This window comes from Callithrix jacchus, chromosome 7 (genome assembly GCF_049354715.1).
Source record: "Callithrix jacchus isolate 240 chromosome 7, calJac240_pri, whole genome shotgun sequence".
Classification (NCBI taxonomy): Eukaryota; Metazoa; Chordata; class Mammalia; order Primates; family Cebidae; genus Callithrix; species Callithrix jacchus.
In genome coordinates, this window is record NC_133508.1 from 133,837,657 (window position 1) to 133,863,636 (window position 25,980).

Below are 25,980 nucleotides of genomic sequence, written 5' to 3' on the forward strand. Positions count from 1 at the left end.
TTAAAAATAAATAGGATTGGCATGGTGGCTAATGCCTCTAATCCTCACACTTTGGGAGGCTGAGGTGAGTGGATCACGAGGTCAAGAGATCAAGACCATCCTGGCCAACGTGGTGAAACTCTGTCTCTACTGAAAATACAAAAATTACCTGGGGTGGTGGCACACACCTGTAGTCCCAGTTAATTAAGAGGCTGAGGCAGGAGAATTGCCTGAACCCAGGTGGTGGAGGTTGCAGTGAGCCAGCCTGGTGACAGATTTATTTTGTCACAAAATAAATAACAATTCATATAACAAAAATGTATACTTGAGTTCAAAGATCAAGAGCAAACAAAATAACAAGTAAGCATTAAAATAAAACAAGCAATAACGAAAGAGAACATATAATTATGATAACAGAAGATAAAACACATGTACTGTCATGCTACTAAGTCATACAAAATAACCTAAAATTTAATAACTTTCAGTGTCAAATAAGAAAATAATACATAATATGTACATATATTATAAATTGCAAATAATATTAATCACAAGAAAAAGTAAAGAATAAAACAATTGCTGGCTTTTCTAGGTCCTCATTCTGGGATCATGTCTCATTAAGGATATTTTAATTTTTCAGGTATTTATTGGTTGAGTGGGATCAAGATGACCTCTTATTCTGAAGTCATCATTGTAGTGCATATTGTAATTGTGGGATTCCAGGTTAGTGTTTAATAAGTCTGTGATCCTTTTTGCAAGGCAATTACCTTTGATACTTCAGATTTTGTTTGTTTGCTTTTCTTTAAAAGTTAGGGAATATAGGCTAATAGTGCCTCTCTCTTACAGACAGAAACTTATATGTGATAGTGAAGTCCACAGTAAAAGAAAGGGGTTCAGCTTCCCTTTGATGTAAGCACAGCTCTTTTTGAAAGATATTGGTTCCCTTAATTCATAGAAAAGGAGAACACTAATACTCAAAAAGTTTCATTTTCAGAATAGAGAATAGTGAATTTAAGTTTCAAAAGGGAAGTCTTGAACCTAGATGAGAAGAGGAAGGGCAGCAGGGAAGGCAAGTGGGGTTCAAATACTTAGATATGACAGTGGTCAGGGATGAATAGTCCAACGCTCTCAGAATTTTTTCCGTATGATTTTTCTATATATAACTGTGCAAACCACAGTTAGCAGTGTCTTATAGAAAACCCACTGAAATTTAAGTTAGAAGACTGAATTCTAAGAATGGGTCTGTGACAAATGGCATGATCTGAGGTAAAACAGTTAGCTTGAATGTACTTCTAAAATGGACATACTATTTCACCATTTCTGTCCCACTGGATAAATGAGAGGCAATGCTGTAACTTCCTTGGAAAAAGGCAGTATAGACAGCATTACTTTTTGAATGTTGGACTTGTCAATAGAATAATCTTTGAACTATGCCAAAAAGCCTCAGAGGTTTCTTCTGCGTGAAATGTGACCATTATTTCTTTGAGAGATTAGAAGTAAAGCAATGTCTGGGAAGCAATGTTCAAAAAGCAATTTGTTATACTAGATTATCAAGAAAACCTTAAGAATAAATATTACCAACCAATTCTAGCCTTTCATGAGATCGGAGGAACTGGCTATTCTGTTGAAAAGAAGAAATATTATATTAAGACAGTATCTAGTATGAATATTGTTCTCTCAAAAATTCTATTTTCTCCTTTTGAATTTTAGATTTCACTTTACCTGTTTATTGATTTCCTTTCATCTAGTATCTAGATCATCTCTTTTCTAAGATACAACCTATACAAAAAGTCTTGCAGTAAGTATACTAGAATTAGAGCAGGAGATAAGAGAATTTTGCTACAGCTTTGAAAAATGCACATTTATCCCATGTAATGAGAAGGCTTATCACATCATCTCTTTTGCAGACGAATCTACTTATCTTTAATATTACAAGATGTATGTAAAGCAGAAGTTATCAGCTTACTCTGTATATGTCCCCCCATCGTGCCCACACATTTAAACCCTAGCCATATTTTAAGTTTCTGCTTAGTATCAACATCTTCCTCTAGACCTTCCCTGATGACTCTCTGGCCAAGCTAGTCCTTAACCTCCATTAGACTAATCTTTCATGTGGCACTTACCACTTTCCGACTTTTATTACGTTCACGTCTTCCCTTTGCTACCGAATCTTTCAAGAAGCACCATCTCATCACTTTTTTCTTTTTTTCTGCCCTCAGTGTTTGGCACATATGGGATGTTCACTAAATTGTCGTTGAATAAATAAGTTAACTTTTAATTGGCCTATAATTTGAATTTATTGTGCCTTTTCAGATCAAAAAGAAACAACTTTACATCTACAGAAAGCAAGAATTGAGTGTTTTGGAAGTTTTAGAAGTTTCATGAATATAAGTTGATAATATCAATATTTGAGTTTTATCTTTTTTTATTTATGTATTGTACTTTAAGTTCTGGGGTACATGTGCAGACTGTGCAGGTTTGTTACGTAGGTATACACATGACATGGTGGCGGTCTGCTGCGACCATCACCCCATCATCTACATTAGGTATTTCTCTTAATACTATCCCCTGCAATTCCCCTACCCCCCGCTATTCCTCCCCTAGTCCCTGAACCCCCAGGTCCCGGTGTGCAATGTTCCCCTCCCTGTGTCTGTGTGTTCTCATTGTTCAACATCCACTTATGAGTGACAACATGCAGTGTTTGGTTTTCTGTTCTGTGTCAGTTTGCTGAGAATGATAGTTTCCAGTTTCATCCATGTCCCTGCAAAGGACATAAAATCATCCATAGTATTCCATGGTGTATATGTGCCACAGTTTCTTTATCCAGTCTATCACTGATGGACCTTGGGTTGCTTCCAAGTCTTTGCTATTGTGAAGAGTGCCACAATAAACATGCATGTGCATGTGTCTTAAAATAGAATGATTTGTAATCCTTTGGGAATATACCCATTAATGAGATTGCTGGGTCAAATGGTATTTATATTTCTAGATCCTTCAGGAAACACCACACTGTCTTCTACAATGGTTGAATTAATTTACACTCCCACCAACAGTGTAAAAGTGTTCCTATTTCTCCACATCCTCTCCAGCATCTGTTGTCTCCAGATTTTTTAATGATCGCCATTCTAACTGGCATGAGATGGTATCTCAATGTGGTTTTGATTTGCATTTCTCTAATGACCAGTGATGATGAGCTTTTTTTCATATGTTTGTTGGCTGCAAAAATGTCTTCTTTTGAGAAGTATCTGTTCATATCCTTTGCCTACTTTTTGATGGGGTTGTTTGTTTTTTTCTTGAAAATTTTTTAAGTTCATTGTAAATTCTGGATATTAGTCCTTTGTCAGATGGGTAGACTGCAAAATTTTTTGCCCATTTTGTTGGTTGCTGGTTTACTCTATTGATAGTTTCTTTGGCTGTGTGAAACTCTTAAGTTTAATTAGGTCCCATTTGTCTATTTTGGATTTTGTTGCCATTGTTTTGGGTGTTTTAGTAATGAAGTCCTTGCCCATGCCTATGTTCTGAATGGTATTGGCTATGTCTTCTTCTAGAGTTTTTATAGTGGTAGGCCTCATGTTTAAATCTTTAATCCATCTAGATTTAATTTCTGTATAAGGTGTAAGGAAGGTATCCAGTTTCAGCTTTCTGCATATGGCTAGCCAGTTTTTCCAACACCATTTATCAAATAGGGAATCTTTCCCCCATTGCTTGTTTTTGTCTGGTTTGTCAAAGATCAGATAGTTGTAGTTATGTGGTGGTCTTTCTGAGTCCTTTGTTCTGTTCCATTGGTCTATATCTCTGTTTTGGTACCAGTACCATGCTGTTTTGAATATAGTAGCCTTATAATATAGCTTGAAGTCAGGTAGCATGATGCCTCCAGCTTTTTTTTCTTCTTTTTTTTTGCTTAGGATTGTCTTGGTTATGTGGGCTCTCTTTTGGTTCCACGTGAAGTTTAAGGTGTATTTTTTCCCAATTCTCTGAAGAAAGTCATTGATAGCTTGATGGGGATAGCACTGCATCTATAAATTACTTTGGGCAATGTGGCCATTTTCACAATTCTTCCTAACCATGAGCATGGAATGTTTTTCCATCTGTTTGTGTCCTCTCTTATTTTCTTGAGCAGTGGTCTGTAGTTCTCCTTGAAGAGGCACTTCACATCCCTTGTTAGTTGTATTCCTCGGTATTTTATTCTCTTTCTAGCAATTGTGAAAGGGAGTTCACTCACAATTTGGCTCTTTGTTTATCTACTGTGGGTGTATAGGAATGCTTGCAATTTTTTCACATTGATTTTGTATCCTGAGACTTTGCTGAAGTTGCTTATCAGCTTAAGGAGAAGTTGGGCTGAGATGATGGGATTTTCTAAATATACAATCATGTTATCTGCAAGCAGGGACAATTTGACATCTTCTCTTCCTACTCAAATACACTTTATTTCTTTCTCTTGCCTGATGGCCCTAGGCAAAACTTCCAATACTATGTTGAATAGGAGTGGTGAGAGAGAGCATCTTTGTTTTGTGCCTGTTTTCAAAGGGAATGCTTCTGGTTTTTGCCCATTCAGCATGATATTGGCTGTAGGTTTGTCATAAATAGCTCTTATTATTTTGAGATACGATTCATCAATCCCTAGTTTATTCAGAGTTTTTAGCATTAAGGGCTATTGAATTTTGTCGAAGGCCTTCTCTGAATCTATTGAGATAATCATGTGGTTTTGTATTTGGTTCTGCTTATGTGATGGATTACATTTACAGATTTGCAGATGTTGAACCAGCCTTGCATCCCTGGGATGAAGCTGACTTGATCATGACGGATATGCTTTTTGATGTGCTATTGTAATCTGTTTGTCAGTATTTTATTTAAGATTTTTGCATCAATATTCATCATGGATATTGGCCTGAAGTTTTCTTTTATAGTTGCGTCTCTGCCAGGTTTTGGTATCAGGATGATTTTGGTCTCATAAAATCAAGGGGGATTCCCCTCTTTTTGTATTGTTTGGAATAGTTTCCGAAGGAATGGTACCAGCTCTTCTTTGTACATCTGGTAGAATTTGGCTGTGAACCCATCTGGTCCTGGACTTTTTTTGTTGGTAGGCTATTAATTGCTGCCTCGACTTCAGACCTTGTTATTGGTCTATTCAGGAATTCAACTTCTTCCTAGTTTAGTACTGGGAGGGTGTATGTTGTATAGGAATTTATCAATTTCTTCTAGATTTACTGTTTTATTTGCATAGAGGTGCTTGTAGTAATCTCTGATGGTAGTTATTATTTCTATGGGATTAGTGGTGACATCCCCCATACCATTTTTTATTGCATCTATTTGAATCTTCTCTCTTTTCTATTAGTCTGGCTAGTGGTTTATCTATCTTGTTGATTTTTTCAAAACACCAGCTCCTGGATTTATTAATTTTTTGAAGGGTTTCTTGTGTCTAAATCTTTTTCAGTTCTGCTTTGATTTAGTTATTTCTTGCCTTCTGCTAGCTTCTGAATTTGTTTGAACTCTCTCCTCCAGTTCTTTTAATCATGATGTTAGGGTGTCAATTTTATGTGTTTCCTTGCTTCTCTGGTGGGCATTTAGTGCCATAAATTTCCCTCTAGACACTGCTTTAAATGTGTCCCAGAGATTCTGGTACGTTGTGTCTTTGTTCTCATTGGTTTCGAAGAACATCTTTATTTCTGCCTTCATTTCGTTATTTACCCAGTAGTCATTCAGGAGCAGGTTGTTTAGTTTCTGTGTAGTTGTGTAGTTTTGAGTGAGTTTCTTAATCCTGAGTTCTAATTTGATTGCACTGCAGTCTGGGAGACTGTTTGTTATGATTTCCATTCTTTTACATTTGCTGAGGGGTGTTTTACTTCCAGTTATGTGGTCAATTTTAGAAGAAGTGTGATGTAGTGCTGAGAAGAATGTATATTCTGTTCATTTGGGGTGGAGAGTTCTGTAGAGGTCTATTAGATCCACTTGGTCCAGGGCTTCGTTCAAGTCCTGGATATCCTTGTTAATTTTCTGTCTCATGGATCTGTCTAGTATTGATGGTGAGGTGTTAAAGTCTCCAATTATTATTGTGTGGGAGTCTAAGTCTCTTTGTAGTCATTAAGAACTTGCTTTATGTATTGGGTGCATATATATATTTAGGATAGTTAGCTTTTCTTGTTGCATTAATCCCTTTACCATTATGTAATGCCCTTTGCCTCTTTTGATCTTTGTTGGTTTAAAGTATGCTTTATCAGAGACAAGGATTGCAACCTCTGCTTTTTTTTGCTCTCCATTTGCTTGGTAAATCTTCCTCCACCCCTTTATTTTCAGCCTATGTGTGTTTTTGCACATGAGATGGGTTTCCTGAATACAGCACACCAATGGGTCTTGACTTTTATCCAATTTGCCAGTCTGTCTTTTGATTGGAACATTTATTCCATTTACATTTAAGGTTAATATTGTTATGTGTCAATTTGATCCTGCCATTATGATGCTAAATGGTTGTTTTGCCCACTAGTTGATGTAGTTTCTTCATAGTGTCAATGATCTTTACAGTTTAGTATGTTTTGCCATTCGTTGGTACTGTTTGTTCCTTTCCATGTTTAGTGCTTCCTTCAGGAGTTCTATAGGGCAGGCCTGGTGGTGATGAAATCTCTCAGCAGTTGCTTGTCCATGAAGGATTTTATTTCTCCTTCACTTATGAAGCTTAGTTTGGCTGGATATGAAATTCTGGATTGAAAAGTCTTTTCTTTTAGGATGTTGAATATTGGCCCCCACTCTCTTCCGGCTTGTAGGGTTTCTGCCAAGAGATCCACTGTGAGTCTGATGGGCTTCCCTTTGCGGGTGACCCGACCTTTCTCTGTGACTGCCCTTAACATTTTCTCCTTCATTTCAACCCTGTTGAATATGACGATTATGTGATTCATCAGATTTGGCATTGCTTTCCTTGACAAATACCTTTGTGGTGCTGTCTGTATTTCCTAGACTTGAATGGTGGCCTGTCTTACTAGGTTGAGGAAGTTCTCCTTGATGATATTCTGAAGAGTGTTTTCTAGCTTGGTTTTGTTCTCCCTGTCATTAAATCAATTAGAGAAATCCTTTTAAAATTGTTAAGTACAAGAGAAATAGGTAAGATATATATAAATCATAAAGGGGAAGGAAATGGCAAGTCTTTGTATTTACTTGAAGAATTGGAAGATTCAACACAAATTTTAGCCAACACAAAAAATGTCTTGGTAAAAAAGGAATAAGTGGAAATGAATAACCCTAATATCCAAAAACAATAATGCATTAGAAGATATATTTTTAAAATTATTCTGTTAAAATAGTAGAAAATATAAAGTATCTATGCATAAATTGAACCATAAATGTATAAGTTGTATGAGGAAACAATAAAACTGCAATAAATGACACAATAGAACAAAATATTTGGTTTTCAGAAAGGAAAATTCATTCATAATAATATTACTTCTGTTTAAGCTGTTTTCTAAATTTAGCATTATCTTAGCAAAATTTTTGAAAATTAGACAAGCTGTTATAAATCTGAAGTGGTATAAGTAAAGATTGATAAATTTAATTAAACAAAATTTCTAGATTGCAAAAATCATGAAAATCTAAGTTAAAAGACAAATAGGCAGTATAAAGATAAAAACAAATGCAACTCATCTAGAAAAAAAAAATTACTTCGATACATAAAGACCACCTGTAAATAAATGAGAATAAGTTGAAGAAGGAAACAAAATTTGGGCAAGTAATTTTTACAACTTCACAGATCAGGAAAGCTGGTTCTTAAACTCCAAAATCCTCAAACTTACAATAACAAAAATGCAAGCCAAAATTAAGAGACACATTTTGTCACTTAGACAGGTGAATATCCAAGTTTATGCTAGCCATAGTGGGAAAATAGGGAAACTTTAAATGTAGAAGGGAGTTAAAATTCTTTCAAGCTGTATGAAGAGCACATTGGAAATACTTATCAAAATTTGAAATGCATATACTCATACCCTTTTACTAAATACTGTTGATTAAATTATTTTAGACACTGTAAATCTTTCCTTGCTACTCGGTATTTCTTCTCCTATTGCATCATCTAACTGTAGATTTTATACAAGGAGGTATACTTGAATTATTACAATATTATTTATGTGAAAGATTATACATTACCCCATTATTTGGGACAAAGTCCTGGATATAACCTATATGTTCATAGTAGCAGAATGTAATGATAGATATGTAACTATAATTTTCTTTTTTGAGGTGGAGTCTTGTTCTGTCACCCAGGCTGAAAGTCTCAACACACTGCAACCTCTGCCTACTGGGTTCAAGCAATTTAGGGGCCTCGGCCTCTCAAGCAGCTGGGACCACAGGTGTGTGCCACTAAGCCTAGCTAATTTTTGTATTTTTAGTAGAGACAGGGTTTCACAATGTTGGTTGGGCTGGTCTCAAACTTCTGACCTCATGTGATCCACCCACCTCGGCCTCCCAAAGTGCCGGGATTACAGGCATGTTAGCCACTATGCCCAGCCAAGAAATATTTCTTTATGTATTATTATGAGACAATCTCCAACATATATTTTATTTAAAAAATAAGATGAAAAAGAATAATTATAGCTAAAATCCAGAATATTTCTGGAAAATTATCCCTTCCCTAAATGTTAAGAAATATCATCTCTGGGTTTACCACAAAATTTTGCAGGCATTCTGCCGTCTTTTTGTCAATGTGTAAAATTTACTTTTGAGACAACAGAGTATCTACACCGTGACATAAACATAAGTAAGTGTCGAAAGGTGAGATAGCGTAGTGATAAGAATACAGATTCAGGATCATTTGGATTCAAACACTGCTTCATCACTAATTAGGTATGTGTCTCAGATAATATATGTGTTGTGTTATGTTATCATCATATCTATCAGGTAAAATAAGTTCACTGGAGTGAGAATTCAGTGAGTTCACACATGCAAAATTCTTTGAATGGTGCCTGGCGCACAGTAAGCATTCGATATATGTTATCAGTTCTTAATCATGCTAGAGAATTGACTAGAGTAGATTTTACAGAATGTAGACTATGTGTACACTTTGCTGTGAATGAAAGCTGATTTGTGATTAGCTGGAACAGATTTTTAAAAAGGTTTTTCCGTGAGTACATAAGAAAGCAGGGTTGTATTAAAAATGGCATTGTGCCTAAGAATCGTCATGTGATGATGTGGATGTTTCTACACAGTGAAATAAAAGTAACCTTAGTTTATGATTACAATTCACTAGTGTAGTGTGTTTCAGTGGCCCACATTTTTTGGCCCTCAATTTTGCCAACACATAACAAAGTTTCAGATTACGCCTTGAATATAACATCTTGATGGATTTTGACATACAACTGACCCTCCCCGTCTTGTTTAGTGCAGTTTTGCCTTCAACTCTTAGATTATTTAATTTATAATTGTAATCTTAGCACTATTTTTCTTCTCCATCTTCTCATTTCATCCTTCATTTTGTTTTCTTTCACTGATTTGAGTTTGCTTGATACCTGCTCTCCCAAATTTGCCCTTTACAGTACTGTTTTATGAGTCACTTTTACAAGACAGCTTGGGCTGTCTTAGCAAGGGAGAATTTGCTTTTTATATACCTGTTCAACTCAATGACATATAGTGACTTTACTAATTTATTTAGTTCTATTTTTGATGCTGAGTTTAATGCTTTCTAAAAAATGCTTCATTCCCATTTTGTTTTTCAAAATCTGCAAAATGTGCGCCTGGTTTTTATTTAGTGATCTATCTTGTTTTAGATTTTTATGTTTATATTTATATTTCAAAACATGTTTTAGTTTTTACTTTTCCAATAATCACTCAATAATAAAATCCTGTCTTTTAGTTCCTTTGTGCTCTCCACCAGTACCTGCTCCCATCATTTACATATTCTAGTTTTACATATTTAGATTATATATTTGACCTCATCAACAGTTACTGCCTTTTTAAATGAAAATATTTGCTGATATTTTTCCTTTGTGTTCTGGCCACCAACATACATATTACAGAGTATACAGAATTTCTCTGAGTCGTTTGACACCAATACAGTTTCTTTGTGGAATACACTTGAAAAACATTGATCTAAGTAATACCCTCTTCAGTAAGAATCAAATTGGGATTATTTGCAGTGTACATACAAACCAAGCTGATTAAAATACCATATGATTGATCCAGTCAAATAGTTGTAAATATTGTCTTGGACTGGCTTCAGTTGTCTTTGACTAATTGTTTAAGATGTATATAGGCTGGGCGCAGTGGCTTACTCCTGTAATCCTATGTTGCTGGAATCCTCTAGGGGGCCAAGGCAGGCGGATCATGAGGTCAAGAAATTGAGACCATCCTGGCCAACATGGTGAAACCCCCGTCTCTACTAAAAAATACAAAAATTAGCTTGTCTTGGTGGTGTGTGCCTATAGTCCCAGCAACTGAGGAGGCTGAGGCAGGAGAATTGCTTGAACCTGGGAGATGGAGGTTGCAGTGAGCTGAGATCGAGCCACTGCACTCCAGCCTGGCACCTGGTGACAGAGTGAGACTCTGTCTCAAAAAAAAAAAAAAGGTGATGACTATATAAACCTTAGAAAATTTTTTCTAACATTTTTTTTTGAAGAGTTAGAAGTTGCTACAACTATGACATAATAGAGAAACTGGAGGAGTCAGATTAGAAGTAACACATGGATTAGGCCGGGCACGGTGGCTCACGCCTGTAATCCCAGCACTTTGGGAGGCTGAGGAGGGTGGATCACGAAGTCAAGAGATCAAGACCATCCTGGTCAACATGGTGAAACCCCATCTCTACTAAAAATACAAAAAATTAGCTGGGCATGGTGGCGCATGCCTGTAATCCCAGCCAGTTAGGAGGCTGAGGCAGGAGAATTGCCTGAACCCAAGAGGTGGAGGTTGCAGTGAGCTGAGATCGCGCCATTGCACTCCAGCCTGGGTAAAAAGAGCGAAACTCCGTCTCAAAAAAAGAAGTAACACATGGATTAATGTATATATATGTCTCCACTTATGGGTGTGTGTATGCATGCATAGCAACTTTTAATATTTTTGAATGATTTTTGGAAATATCTGCCTTTATGTCTAGAAACATCAGCACCCACCACTAAGAGTCCATTGTCTATGTGAAATGTCTGTTTCAGGCATGTCCCTCTGTGTGAATATGATTAGAAATGCTTACAGAATGTTTTAAAAAGAAAAAGAGGAAGAATTGATATAATTTTAACACAATGTTATATACCAAATATGCTTATTATGTGAAAAAGATTTCCAAAATTAAAGAAATGAAATAGTATTACCCTTATACAAGTTATCTTTTGTTCATTCTTCCTTGCAGTTTCCTTCTGACTTTCATTGATCGATTTTTTTCTTTCTCTCTTATTTCCAAATCTTTTCTGCTTCCCTTTCCCTCCCTTTCTCTTTCTTCTCTCTTTCTAGCTCTGCTTGCTCATCCTTTCTATTCTCTAGCCAGTTTCCCCTCCCTCTGGCATTTTTTGCAATTGTTTTCTAAGTATGAAATAAGGTCTCTCTTTTGCTGCAGCTGCTACTCTATCCCCTGCTGCACTAAACTGACACTTGGGCAAGCAATGGCTCTCGTCAGTCACTCTGAAGCTGCTACTTCCAGAAGTGTCGATTTAGTGCAGTGGAGGATGAGTTGCCAGCTGCAGAAGTAAGGCATAGAAAAACTCAACAAAAACTCTGCCTTCCCTTATTGTATGTGATATTTGGTAGAAGGAAGAGCGAGTATAGGTGGCTAAAACCAGAAATAAAAAACTGAAATAATAATAAGGCACCAGGAAGAACACTGGAATTTAAAAACATGTAGCTTGGTAACTATAGCAGATTTGTGGAGGGACTGGTAGAAGGCAAAGAACACTCAGTTGCGGTTAATTTCCTACACTTGGTTTCAAAACCAGCTGAAAATGCTGAAAACCTAGATATTTAATTATATTTGAGTGGCATGTACTCACATTGGTCGTGGTGATTTCCTTATACATCCCCAAAAGCATGCATATATCCCACTGAGTTGGGTGAGAAATTGCCAGTCTGCAAAGGGAAGTGTGTAAGCTCTCAACTTCCCTTGGCAAGTCTTGCTTTTCATTTCCTGTTGACATAAACACCTACTCTGCTTAACTGAAAGTTCTTTGTGAACATTAACACTACAGGCATCTGGTTAAGTGTAAACTCAATAGGCAGCTCTTCCACACCTAGAGTAAAAGTGTAGTCATATGTAAATATAAGTATTCTAAAGACAAAGAGATTATTTTTTGGAGCTATCTCCACCTCTGTGCCCATCTATTAGCTCAGATAATGTTCTATTATTTCTGTAAATATGGGCTATGTTTTATCATGACCAGAGATAGACTACAGGAGATGAATTCCAAATGCTACGTGCAATGCATTTTTGTTGCATACATTGGGTTCTTTTTTAAAGTAACCATTTAAAATAAAGCCAATTTCAAAAGTGACACTGTAGAAGCAAAAAATTCATGTGTTACTTAAGCTGAATTTTGACCATTTTATTCATTATGCACTCTTTCAGATGAACTGCTATGGTAATTTGCTTTTCTTATGAAATTTAAAATGAAAGTATCTTTTGTGTCAAGGAGTTCTGATATAGCTCCTTTAGAAGGACTTAGTATCTAGGTCAGTCGGCTTTCTTAAACCTGAAATAAATGAGATCTTTGATAGTGCAGTATCATGGCTTCAGGGTATTGATTAAAGGAGAAAGGGGATTTTGCTAAGACAATTGAAAGAGGAAAAAAAAAAACTTTGTATGTTGACTTATTTTTATCTCCTCATATTAGAAAGACCCAGGATAGAATTTTATCAAAGTGCTTCTTTTCTTCTATGACCCTTTTGTTTGTTAAATATATTTTAAACGATATTTAAGTAGACACATGTTAATTGTCTATTTAAATAGACATGTTAAGTGTCTGATGTGCGCTGAGAATTGCTCTTTACTAGGTACTAATAGGGAACATGAAAGAAAGTGGTGACAGATCTGTCCATCAATTTGCAAAGATTTAATGCATGATCACTGAAAGGTGAGGGTTAATCAGGAAATGCTCCGTGGAACAGGCAGATTATGAAGACTGCTTTCGATGTAGAAGAGCACAAAATGTTGGACTCTTGAATAGCAATAAAGGCAGTAGAAACTCTCAAAATCAAATGTGAGGGTATTGGCAAACCGACTTCTAAGAAGTGGAGAAACAGGAAAGATAAATATGACAGGATGCTGGGGTGAACAAGAAGAGACTTAGCCAAACTAATGGTCCTTAAAACTAGGGTGCAGCATTAACTTGACCTCTTAGTGTTGGTGAACTCTGTGTTACATAATACATATGGAAGAAATGGATGGAATTTATAATCTAGGAGGATCATTCTAATTTTTCAGCCTGTTCATTACTATTGGTCTTCCTTAGGGATTCTGCCTTTGCCAGTGTTTTCTTCTTACTCTCCATTGAGAGCATTTTACCTGGATTCCAAGATGGACCCCAGAGTCATATTGTATTACATTGTTTCATTTTGTTTTCCATTATTGTAGTTGCTTTCATACTCTCTGTATTAGTCTGTTTTCACAGTGCTATAAAGATACTACCTAAAACTGAGTAATTCATTTTTAAAAAGGAGGTTTAATTTACTCACAGTTCCACATGGCTAGGGAGTACTCAGGAAACTTACATCATGGTAGAAGGTGAAGAGGAAGCAAGGCATGTCTTCACAAGGCAGCAGAAGACGGGGTGGAGGGAAGGAGAGAGGATGAGAGAGAGAGAATGTGTTCAGGGGAAACTGCCACTTTTAAAACCATCAGCTCTCAGGAGAACTCCCTCACTATTAAGAGAACAGCATGGGGGATGCCACCCCCATGATCCAGTCACCTCCCATCAGGTCCCTCCCTTGACACATGGGGATTACAATTTCAAATAAGATTTGGGTGGAGACACAGAGACAAACCGTATTATTCATCCCCTGGCCCCTCCTAAATCTCATGTCCCTGTCACATTTCAAAACCAATTATAACTTCCCAACAGTCCCCCAAAGTCTTAACTCATTCCAGCATTAACTCAAAACTCCAAGTCCAAAATCTCATCTGAGATGAGGCAAGTCTCTCTCACCTATGAGCCTGTAAAATCAAAAGAAAGTCAGTTACTTCCAAGAGACAGTGGGGGTACAGGCATTGGGTAAATGTACAAATGGAAGAAATTGGCCAAAGCAAAAGGAGCCACAGGCTCTATCCAAGTCCAAAACCCAGTAGGGCACTTAAATTTAAAGCCTCCAAACGATCCCCTTTGACGTTATGTCTCATATCCAGGGCACAGTGATGCAAGGAGTGGACTCCCACAATGTTAGGCTGCTCTGTCCCTGTGGCTCCAGGGGTATAACCCCTGCAGCTGCTTTGTTGGGCTGGCATTGAATCCCTGTGGCTTTTCCAGGTGCATGGTGCAAACTGTTGGTGGATCTAACATCTTGGAGTCTGGTGGACAGTGGCCCTCTTCTCACAACTCCACCAGGCAGTGCCTCAGTGCTCTAATCCCACATTTCCTGTCTGTGTTGCCCTAGTAGAGGTTCTCCATGAGGGCTCTGCCCCTGCAGCAGAGTTCTGTCTGGACATAGAGGCATTTCTATACATCCTCTGAAGTCTAGGTGGAAGTTTCCAAAGCTCAACTCTTCTCTTCTGCACACCCACAGGCCCAACACCATGCCATGTGGATGCCACCAAGGCTTTGGGCTTACACCCTCTGAAGCAATGGCCTGAGCTGTACCTTGGCCCTTATAGCCATGGCTGGAGCTGGAGCAGCTGGGACCCAGGGCACAAAGTTCAAAGGCTGCACAGAGCAGCTGAGCCCTGGGCCTGGCCTGTGAAATCATTTTTTCCTCATAGACCTCTGGGCCTGTGATGAAAGGGGCTGCCTTGAAGATCTCTAAAATTCCCTGGAGACATTTTCTTTTATTGCCATGGTAATTAACATTCAGCTCCTCATTACTTATGCAAATTTCTGCAGCTGGCTTGAATTCCTCCCCAGAAAATGAGTTTTTATTTTTTATGGCATTCTGAGGGTGCAATAAAAATTTTCCAGAATTTTATACTCTGCTTTCTTTTTAAGCATAAGTTCCTGCTCCAAACCATCTCTTTGTGAATACATAAAACCGAATTTTTTTTGTTTTATTATTATTATTATTATTTTGTCTCCCAGGTTAGAGTACAGTGGCATGATCTCAGCTCCTTGCAACCTTCAACTCTTAGGTTCAAGTGATTCTCAAGCTTCAACCTCAGTAACTGGGATTATAGGCATGTATCACTACTCCTGCTAATTTTTGCATTTTTAGTAGAGACAGGGTTTCACTATGCTGTCTAGCCTGGTCTCTAACTCCTAACCCCAAGTGATCTGCCCACCTTGGCCTCCCAAAGTGCTTGGATTATAGGTGTGAGCCACCATGCCAAACCCAAACTGAATGTTTTTAAGAGAACCCAGGTCACATCTTCAACGCTTCGCTGCTTAGAAATTTCTTCTGCCAGAAACCCTAAATCATCTCAAAGTTCCACAGATTTCTAGGGCAGAAGAAAAATGCCACCAGTCTCTTTGAAAAATCATAGCAAAAGTGACCTTTACTCTAATTATCAGTAAGTTTCTCGTCTCCATCTGATACCACTTCAGCCTGGACTTCCTTGTTCATATTACTGTAAGCCTGCATTTTGGTCAAAATCATTCAACAAGTCTCTAGAAAGTTCCAGACTTTCCAACATCTTCTGTCTTTTCAAGAGGTCTCCAACCTCTGCCTGTTATCCAGTCCCAAAGTTACTTCCACAATTTTAGGCTATCTTTATAGCAGTACTCCTTCCTGGTACCAATTCTCTGTATTAGTCTGTTTTCACATTGCTATAATGATACTACCTGAGACTGGGTAATTCATAAAGAAAGGAGGTTTACCAGCACTTTGGGAAGCCAAGGCAGGTGGATCACGAGATCGAGAGATCGAGACGATCCTGGTCAACATGGTGAAACCCCGTCTCTACTAAAAATACAAAAAATTAGCAAGGCATGGTGGCGCATGCCTGTAATCCCAGCTACTGAGGAGGCTGAGGCAGGAGAATTGCTTGAACCCAGGAGGCGGAGGTTGCGGTGAGCCAAGATTGCGCCATTGCACTCCAGCCTGGGTAACAAGAGCAAAACTCCGTCTCAAAAAAAAAAAAAGGAGGTTTAATTAACTCACAATGCTACATGGCTGGGGAGTGGGGAGGACTCAAGAAACTTACAATCATGGTAGATGGCAAAGGGGAAGCAAGACACCTCTTTTTAACGCAGCAGGAGAGAGAAAGAGCATGCAGAGGAAACTGCCACTTATAAATGCATCAGATCTTGTGAGAACTCCCTCACTATCATGAGAACAGTATGGGGAAAACTGCCCAAATGATCCAGTCACCTTCTACTGAGTCCCTCCCTCCAACTATAAGGATTTCAATTCAAGATGACATTTGTGTGGGGATGCAGAGCCAAACCATATTAATGTTCCTCCAAAGGTATCTGTCATATTAAATTTAGAAACCACTTCTCTAAACAAACTTTCTGGAAAATCTTATTCAGAGTTAGGGCTTCAGCTACTACCTCCTTTGATAATTTCCACATTCATAATGACAATTTAGTGGTTGTTCATTACCTTCAGATCTTTACCTCCAAAGGCTTCCTAGATAACTTCACCTGGCCATCTCACAGGTACTTCATACTCCTCAAGTTGAACACCGACCTTGCTGTAATTCTATCCTCTTCATAAATGGCAACTCTTTTAGTCTTCCTGAGATGCCTAATTAATGACAACTACATATGGACCAATAGCTAAGTTAAAAATATCTACATTCTCTTTACACTCCCATCCAAACAGTCATCGAATTCTTTGAAGTCTACCCATTTGATAACTTCTCCCCATCCTCATTTCCACTGTGTCAACACAGGTTTTTAGATCTTTCTTTCTTGTCTTTCCTTCTTTTCTTTTCTCCCTCATGAACTCTTCCTCTTCTTTCTTCCCTCCCTCTTTCTTTTTCTTAGTCTATTCTCACCTTTGTTGTTGTACTAACCTTCTGTCTTGTTTCAATTATCTTACCTTTTCTAAGATGTTTTTCAGACTATCATAAGGGTGATCCTTTCCTTCCTCCTGTATTCTTCCTTCCTTTCTCTTTTCTTCTTCTTTCTCCTTTCCTCCCTTTCTTTCTTCATTCTTTTCTCTCTTGATCTTTCACTTTTTGATATTTAAAAAATACAAAAGAACCCAAAAAAGAAAATAGCAATAACCCATGTCTTCACCATCCGGAATTAATCACTGCTGAAATGTAGGCATAATTGCATATATTATTCTTCTCTTTTAATACAGAAATAGTTTCAAATACCGTTACTCACTTAACTGCCTCTTGCCATTGGTAGAGTTCTGGCTGCCATAGTTTTTCTCTCAACATTGCTTCCTTTTATAATTTTCTTTAAAAATCTCATTAACATATTATTGTTTAGCAGAGTATTTTTAAATTATTAAATGCATGGAGGTTTGGTCATTTTTGTGTCTGATTTGTTATAGAATCTCTATGGGTATCAATTGGTAGTATATATTTTTGGAGACTTTGTATTAAAAATTATAAGTTACATTGTCAAGAAATAATGAGTTAGACTTATTCACTAATTAAATATGAGATGTAAAGTAGACAGAAGTAAAAGTATATATATATATTACCTGTGGAATGAGGTTGCAGGGATTGCATGACTGTAATGAAGCAACTGAAAAGAAATTTTCATGAATTTGGAGGGAAAAGAATGAGGAGAGGATTAAGTCATGTCTTAACTATCTGTGTAATTATGACAGGAAGGTAATGGCTTAAAAAATAGTGGAGAATTAGGACCAAAATATAAAGAAAGTTAAAGAAATGAAAAGTGAGAGGACATCATGTATTTACCAGATATGAATGCAAAGTATCAGGACAGGTTTTAAGTAAACACTAGAATTTACATATGCAAATAAAACATTTTGCTCACAATATATTGGGCTGTAATTTGTCTTTTTCCAAGTGCTTGATTCTTCCATTCAATTGATTTATTCAGTGCATAGAATAATATTTAATTTTTCTCATTTGGGCACCTGAACTGGTGCTCAAATATTTATTGATTCAAGAAAGAGAGAGAGAAGAAAAGAATTGGGGTCATCCTCTGTAAGGTACTTGTACTGTAGTATTATACAGTAATTTTAATGATGCTGCATTGTTTAGAAAATTTCTGGAACTTTCTTTTGGAGTCTACCTTCCAAACTTAAAGATTTTAGAAAAATTCTCAGTGGCAAAACTACTTTATCTTTTGAGAGTAGATTTGCTTTTGGTAATACTCAGAAGTTAGCTGTAGCCAAGTCTATAGAAAAAAGTAGGATCGTTCTTTTCAATAACAGCATATGGAATTAGAATACTAGATGAGACTAAAAGATAAGAACACTGATTTTCTTCTGTGATTTACATAATGTTTCCTGAAGGCAACACTAAAAAAGGAGTCACAGACAAATTTTTTCTTTTTTAAGTAAATGACACAAAATAGGATTAAGTGCATAGAGTCTCATGATCATTTTTTCGGAACTAAATACTTCTCTATAGGTATGAATTTTGGCATGTTAATAAGTCATTCTTCCTACTTATTTTCAACATTTTATTATCAAAAATTCAAGCATACAAAAAACTTGAAGTTACAGTGCATATCTGTATGCTACCACCTAGATTCTATAATTTATTACACTTGCTTATCACATATCTATTCACTTAAATATACATCTATCCATCCACAAATCAATTTTATTTTTGACACATTACAGTAAATTGCAGACTCAATACATGTTTTCCTAAATAATTTAATGTGCATATGATTAATTAGAATTCAATCTTTGCCATTTTTTCTTTTGGTATAAAATCTACATACAATGAAGTACATAATAGTGTGTTTCTAGGAATGTAAAATCATGAGTTTTGACAAATAAATATACTTGTATAAGCCAAATATCTCTTAAGAACATTACCATAACCCCAGAAAAATCCCTAATGTCCTTTTGTGGTTGCAAATTCAAACCCAGTCCCACCACCATAGATTAGTTTTACTCGTTTTAGAATTTCATGTAATGGCATGTGCCTGTAGTCCCAGCTACTTGGGAGGCTGAGGCAGGAGAATGCTTGAACCTGGGAGGCAGAGGTTACAGTGAGCTGAGATCATGCCATTGCACTCCAGCCTGGGCAACAGAGTGAGACTCCATCTCAAAAAAAATAAAGCATGTAAATGAAACCATATAGTTGTATTTTCTGTATAAATATTTTTCAATTAACGTAATATTTTTTAGTTTAACGTGATATTTATTTTTTATTTATTACATATTTATATATTATATATTTTAAAATATATTTTTAATAATAATATATATTTATTTATTATATATTAAATATAACATAATATTTAACATAATAAATATTTTTCAATTAATGCTTTTGAGAATGCACAATATTCATGTTGTGAATTGTGTATATGATGATTTTGTTTCATTTAAATTGCTGAGTATCATTTTATTCTATAAATATATCAATTTCATTGTCTATTCTCCTGTTGATAGACATGTGAACTATTTCCAGATTTGGGCTATTTTGAATAAAGCTGCTGTGAAAAATTTTGTATCTCTTTGATAAATACCTGGGTCATTGTTTAGGTGTATGATGACTTTTATAACAACTCCCAGATTTGTTTGTAAATTTTATATTCTCACAAATAGTGTATAAATTTGACTTGCTCTACAACTTCAGCATTATTTTTTGTTGTCAGTCTTTTCAATTCTAGCCATTTTGGTTGGGTCTATAGTGGTTTCTCATAATAGTTTTAATTTGTATTTTTTTGATGATCAGTGCTGTTGAACAGATTTTATGAGCTGGTTGTTTATGCATATATAGTTGATTCTTTTTATTTGTGGTAGTCATGGTCTGTAAAGTCATGGAAAATATTGAATTTGAGGATACTGGCTGTTGCTCCTGGAAATAAAGGGTTAGCTTCCTGTGAGCCTCTGGTCCCAAAATTTTTATCAACCAATCCAGATCTAATCTTGATTATATTGTTTTATGTGTGTGTTTTGTGGTTAAAGACATAATATTTAATATATATGATTCATTAATTTTGAACTCATTGCCAACAACAGTGTCTCATTTATGGCTGACTGAAGTTTACCTAATGTATGTATTTTCTCCAAAAACACCATAATCAACATTACATAATTACACACATCATGTATAATTCAAAACAATTTGTATTCTCCAGTTGTAGATTATGATATTCTATACATATCAATAAGCCTTTGTGGTCAGTGATGTTTTTCAGATCATTTATGTGTTTATTAAATATTTGTCTAGTTCAATTGTTGAGAATGGTATTAAAACTGCAATTGATATCACCTATTTTTCTCTTCAATTTTGTCAAGTTTTATTCATATATTTTCATTTATGATGCATATCTTCCTGATGAATTGACCCTTTCATCATTTTGAAGTGATTATGATCTCTGTTAATATTTTTCATCTTTATCTATTTTATCTGATATTAATGTCTAGCTATTCCAGCTATTTTACAATTACTATTTACATGGTATATAATTTTTAACCATTTCCTTTCTACAAATCTGTGTCTTTACATTTTAAGTGCATCTTTTTCAGGCAGTGTTTAGTTGGGTTTTATATTTTTATTTATTTTTACCATCTCTGCATTTTAATTGAAATATATATTTTACTAATATGTTTGTAATTACTGATAAGATTATATGTTGTTCTACTATTTTTTTGTTTATTTACTTTTTGTCCCTTCTGGTTTGGGTTCCTCTGTTTTTCCTTCTTGCCTTCTTATGCATTGTTTGAATATTGTTTTAGACTTCTAGCTTAGTATATCTATTTGATTTTTTTTTTATCTCCATCTCTTTGCATTATACATACCCTTAAGGTCTCACAGTCTATTTAGAGTTAATATTATACCACATCATATAAAATATCACAAACTTGCATCCTACAGATCCATTTATTGCTCTTGCATTTTTTTTGAGACTGAGTTTCACTGTTGTTACCCAGATTGGAGTACAATGGCCCAATCTCGGCTCACCGCAACCTCTGCCTCCTGGGTTCAAGCAATTCTCCTGCCTCAGCCTCCTGAGTAGCTGGGATTACAGGTGCACACCACTGTGCCCAGCTAATTTTTGTATTTTTAGTAGAGATGGGGTTTCATATGTTGACCAGATGGTCTCGATCTCTTGACCTTGTGATCCACCTGCCTTGGCCTCCCAAAGTGCTGGGATTACAGGCATGAGCCACTGTGCCCAGCCCCACTCTTGCATTCTTTATGCCATATTTTCCATATATGTTATATCTAGATAATATAATCCCTCACAATACAATACAATGCAATAATATGTGTTAGAAATTGTCATGTATATTTTATAGAAAATGAGAAAAACATAGTCCATTTTATTTACTCAGATATTTCTTCTGATGTTCTCTTTTTTCTTTCTTCCTGAAGGCTTGTATTTTTTTTTTTGGCAACCATTTCCTTTTAGTCTCATGGACTTCCATTGCCATTTCTTTAAGTTCAGGTCTGTTGAAAACAGATTCTCCAGAATTTTATTTTATATTTTAAATATGAAGTTACTTTACATCATATTCATTATTGAAGAATATATTCACTGAGAATAGAATCCTAGGTGGTTAGTTTGTTTTGTTTCATTTTCAGCAATTTGAAAATGTTACACCACCATCTTCTGTGTTCCATAGTTTCTCTTAAGAAGTCAGTAGAATTCAAATCGTAGCTCATTATACATAATATGTCATTTTTACATTTGCTGCTTCAGTAATTTTCTGCTTCTTAGATTTTCAGCAGTTTAAACGTTCTGTGGCTGTGGATTTATACATATTTATCCTTTTTGATGTTCACTGAGTTTCTCAAATCTGTAAAGTTACCTCTTTCAGCAATATGTTCCTATATCATCTCTCTCTCCTCCTTGGGTACTTAACTTACACACAGGTCTTTGGGGTTTTGCATTTTTTTCTCTCTTCTTCATCTTGAATTATTACTGTTGATATATCTTCAGTCTACAAGTCTTTTCTCTAGTTCTTTATTCTTAATTAAGCATGTCCAACTAAAGATTTTTAATCTCAGATACTGTAATTTTCAGTTTAGAAGTTACATTTGGTTTTTTAATAAATTATCCATTCTTGGTTGACAGTACATTTTTTATAGTATTGCAATAATAGTTTTGTTTATTTAAATGACCATAGTTATAATATTAGGTCAGTACAAAAGTCATTGCGATTTTTGCCATTAGAAGTATGGGAAAACCCGCAATTACTTTTGCACCATAGCTACTGCATACAGCTTATTTGTTAATTCTAGCACTAAGGAAATCTTGAAGTTGGGTTTAGTTGATTATCTTTTTCTGGAGAATGGGGAACACTTTTCTAATTATTCATAGGTTGAGTAATTTTGAATAGTGTTCTGACATAGTTTTGTTTTTTTCTGTGAAGACCTCAGATTCTATTATCTTTTTCTGTAGAGTATTAATGTCTTTGTTTTATCAAAAACTTAGCATTTGAATTCAACTTGAAAACTTTTGTATTTTAGGTTTTCAGCTAAAAACTCTGTTTTGATTTTTATCTTTAACTGGACTGTTTTTCATATAATTCACACATGCCTTTTATCCCCAGAGGTCAGCAACAGACTAGGCTAGTGCGTGTTATGTGTGTGTGTGTGTGTGTGTGTGTGTGTGTGTGTGTGTGTGTGTATCTAACATAGGGCCCTCCTTTTTCAGCTCTCTCTTTTGCAGTATTTACCACTTACTTTCTAGCAGTCTGATTATCTCTAACATCTGATTTTGTAGGTCAGAAAAACAGAATTTTCTATTGGGATGTTAACCTCCCATGTAGTACTATCTTCAGCCTGTCCTCAGGTTAAAAGTCACAAAAATGTGTAACTCATCTTATACTGTTCCCTTACTCATATTTTGACTGCCCTCCAGGTGCTGGTTATTCTTGCTCAATTCCCGGCACCTTCAGATTCTTGTTTTATTTTGTATTTTGTCTAGAACTTAAAGTTCTTATCTGAGTTGGAAAGTGTCAGATCTGATAGCTTAATCAGCTACAACAGACAATAAACCTTATTATTTCTCAAGTATGAGTCATATTTATACCTAAGTATGGTAAACTATAATACATACTCTAACACAATTTCTTCTTAAGTTGACTTTACATTGTTTTCATGTATTTATATTAACTTAATACTAAAATCATTTCATTATATTTATTGTACAAATATAAACATATTTTATATAATTATATCACAATATTACATTTATATTCATTATTTTATATATATTTACATATTATTTCCCACAGCGATTATAAAATTTATTTTAGTAGCACATCCCTAATGTGTATAATATGCTTTATCATTCAGATCCAACTCACATATCATTTTCTTCAAGAAAATTCCCTTTAATAGTCCATTTTCCCAGGTTCTCCTCCTGTTGAACACTGTGAGTATATTTATCCCTTCCTTTACAACAGGGTATTGCAATTGTAAATTTATGTGTCAGTTTTTCAACTAGTCTGAGAAGTCCGTAAGAAGAGAGCTATGTCCATATTGCCGGGGTGATGCCTAGCATAATGAGTACACATTGCATTGCACTTAACACTTTAAATGACATCTGTTGTCTTTCCCACAGAAACCCTCTGAGTGTGCAGGGTGGGTGTTATCATCTTTATTTATAGATGAAAGAAAATGAGACTGAGCCATTTAGAGACTTGCCCAAGGTCATGCAGCAAAACAGTGACAAAGCCAACCCTTTGTGTTTTGTATTCAATACTGAAGTAGTTGGTGCTTAGTTGGTAGGAAGGATTTTTCTTGCCTTCTGAGCAACTTTACCATTAAAAGATAACTATTAGTGTGATCAGTACTAATCTCTACTATGTGCATGCAATTTTAATAAATCTAAATATTGTGTGTTTGCTTTAAGTAAAAACATATGTATGTATATATGCTTTTAAAATATTTTATTAGTCTTGCTAGATTTTGTTGGATGAAACACTTGCTTTAGGATTAAATACTTGCATTAAAGCAATGCTATATACTGCATGTACGACATCTAATTTTTTCTCAGGACTTTATTTTCTTCTCCAATTAAATATTCAAAGTCCAGGTTTTCATTGCTACTGATTCTAGAGAGAGCCTAGTCCACCTAGGAACACTCTATCCATCTGTTCCTTACATACATTATTAAATGAGAGGCAACTAGAAGTTGGGTAAACCCTTGCCAGCTGCAAATTAAATTCTCAGGAGCTTTGGTACGTTCTATAAATTTTCTAGGGTTCATTGCCAGCTTTTGACTGTAGGGAATTTTAGGCTTGGGATATTTGTGTTGAAAAGTTGCATCAAAATTCACTACCCTTTCATTATCCTCAGTTTATAATCTTTGGATACAGTTTCCTAAATCCCTGGAGTCTTTTAAACCACATGGAATTTTTTTTTTGTATTCAGTCTTTCTATTCTACTGTTTTTCAAGAAACAAATAAGCCACTTTACCTGTGAACAGGACAATGGGGTCCTGATGAACACCCTTTGCATGTATTTTGGGAGCCGACAGGAATTAGTTTGACTATTTACAGATTATAACAGTTGGTAGTTGCATGTTTTATTTTCATTCCCAGTTGGTGCAATATGTTCACAGCTGATGCTAATGGCTGGCCCATTTGATTTCACATATGGTCCACTATTTGGGGCCCTCTAAGGCTTTCTTTTGTAGTTAGCTTTCTCTAAAGCCATCATGTATTTGGTTTTGCTTTTGTCTGCTGGTCAAATGAAGAAAAAAACTCTCCGAACCTTGGCAGCTGCAGAGGAAATCAACAACTCAGTTGATAAAGATTCAAAGAACTAGGTCAAAATGTCCCAGGAAGAAGATTTTCGTTAAACACTACAAGCAAACAAAATGCTTCTCTACATTTCATGATACTGAGAGCACACACACAAAGTGTTCTCTTTTGTTTTTCTTTCTCTTTGAAGCTCTGCCTAAGCTGTCCTTAAGTGTTTTCAGCACGGTTAAGTGTCAGAGAGACCGTGTTGTCCTAGGCATCCATTTACATTGAAAAGCATCGTGCCACAAGTCCTTGAGAAAACATTTTCTTTTGGGCAGTTTTTACAACTTAATTTATTTGCTGCTATGAGTCACTAAAGAAGAAAGCATTAAAATTGAGCTGGAGTCTCTTTGCCAGGACTTACTTCACAAAGCATATTAGACAAGAAGAGTAGAACTGCAAAATTAATAATATTGGAAAGTCAAATGCAAGCACCCTCCAGCAGTCATTATAATTCGATACATAGTCAGTGTTTATTCTGACTCCAAACTATAACTGATAAAGCTACAATCTCATAAAAAGATTATTTTCAAGACTATTACATTACCCTCTGAGAGCTAAAATACTCATTTATTCATAGTAGCAGATCGTAATAGCTTTAATTCCCTGAGAAGTGGGCATTGTATGATAATTGAGTGGGCTGGGATGTTAATTGTCCTCCACTTCACCTCTAGATGTTTAACTGCTTATCTCCTCAACCAGCAAACAACAATGTTTCCTTATTTGTACCTTACTGTTCAGATAATTTTGTGAGCTATTTATTTGTAATAAGGAGAAAAAAAAGCATCTGTGCAGAAGAACTATTTAAGTAGTGCCACGTTTACATATTAAAACCAATTGAAGATGCTGTGGTGTACTTATGGAGCTTTCCAATGGAGCTGCTTATGCAGTACCTGAGAGTAATTGGAAATGCAGGAATATGGCCAACAAATAGAATGACATTAACAGGCATCACTAAATCAATACTGCTTGGAGAGTTTTCGATGCTATTTTCTATTAGGAGCAACTTGTCTCAAACCACATGCAGAGTAGCCTCTTACTGTTCAGGGTGTCATGCTGGTGTCCCATGCTTCTTGTTAACCATTGAGA

At 35.8% G+C, this 25,980-nt stretch overlaps 1 long non-coding RNA gene across 4 annotated transcripts in view; it reads left to right on the forward strand.

The window, feature by feature from the left end:
* Positions 1-25,980, forward strand: part of LOC103794583 (uncharacterized) — a 455,426-nt gene that overhangs the window by 319,905 nt on the left and 109,541 nt on the right. The window lies entirely within an intron of this gene.